Here is a 1,371-nt window from a genome sequence, read left to right on the forward strand (position 1 = left end):
GGATTCAAAAAGCCAGCCGCATCCTCAGGTGCCAGACCCTTTCCGCGCGCGAGCCCCCTACCTCTGCACTTTACTTCCGCAGCTCCTCTGGCTCTCAGTGTGCTTTTCTTTCCTTCTGGTTGTAGAATTTACACTCAGCCAGCCTTCCTGTAGTTCTGGATGATGTCTCTTTTGTGTTTTTGATGTATTATTCAATTGTTGTGGGAGGCAGCAATTTCCCGGTGTTTATCTATGCCGCCATCTTAGTTTCTCCTCCAGAGAAGATGCTTGATAAGATTTTGATCTTCAGAAATTTATTGAGACTTGTTGTATGTTGTAATATGTGGTCTATTCTAAAAAATGTCCCATGTGCACTTGAAATTAATGTATATTCTGCTGCCTTGGGTGGAAAAATTATGAAGAAATTAATTTAAGTTCTGATCTAGTATGTCATTTAAGGCTACTGTTTCATTATTTATTTTCTGTATGAAAGATCTATCTAGTAATGTCAATGGTGTGTTAAAATCTTCTAGTGTGACTGCATTAATGTCTATCTTTCCCTTTATGTCCAACAACATTTGGTTTATATATTTAGGTGCTTCTTTGTTGGCTGCATAAATGTTTATGAGGATTATGCCCTCTTGTTGGATTTCTCCCTTTATCTTTATGTAGTGTCCTTCTTTGTCTCTTATTATAGCCTTTGTTTTAAAGTCTATTTTGTCTGATATAATTATTCCAAGCTGAGTCTTTTTTAAAATTTCCATTTGCATGAAATATTTTTTTTTTCATTCCTTTACTTGCAGTCTGTATCTTTTGCTCTGAGGTGGGTTCCTTGTAGATGGCTTATATATTGGTCTTGTTTTCTTATCAATCAGCTACCCTATGTCTATTTATTGGAGCAGTTAAGCCATTTATATTTAGAGTGATTTTTTATAGTTTAATGTATTTTAATAGTAAACTTACAGGAAAATCACAGAAGACAGACAACATTAAAAATATGTACTTGCATGTAGGACAACTAAGTTAGAAAAGTATAGCGAATGGATGGAATCTACTGTATGATAAAAGTGTTACAAACACCATTTAGTTTCGTTTTTACACTGCATAGTATTTCACTGCTGGCTCCTAACCGCTCATCTGCCTGCCTGCCTGATTGCCTCTAACCACTCTGCCTGCTGGCTTGCTCGCCCCCAACTGCGCCCCCCCACTGCCAGCTTGCTTGCCCCCAAATGCCCCCCCACCAGCCTGATCACCCACAACTGCCTTCCCCTCTTGGCCTCTAACTGCCTCTACCTCGGCCCCACCACCATGGCTTTGTCCAGAAGAATATCTGGAAGGTCTCCTGGAAGGTCTCCCAGTCTAATTAGCATATTACTCTTTTATTAGTATAGA

This window comes from Myotis davidii, unplaced genomic scaffold (genome assembly GCF_000327345.1).
Source record: "Myotis davidii unplaced genomic scaffold, ASM32734v1 scaffold2297, whole genome shotgun sequence".
Lineage (NCBI taxonomy): Eukaryota > Metazoa > Chordata > Mammalia > Chiroptera > Vespertilionidae > Myotis > Myotis davidii.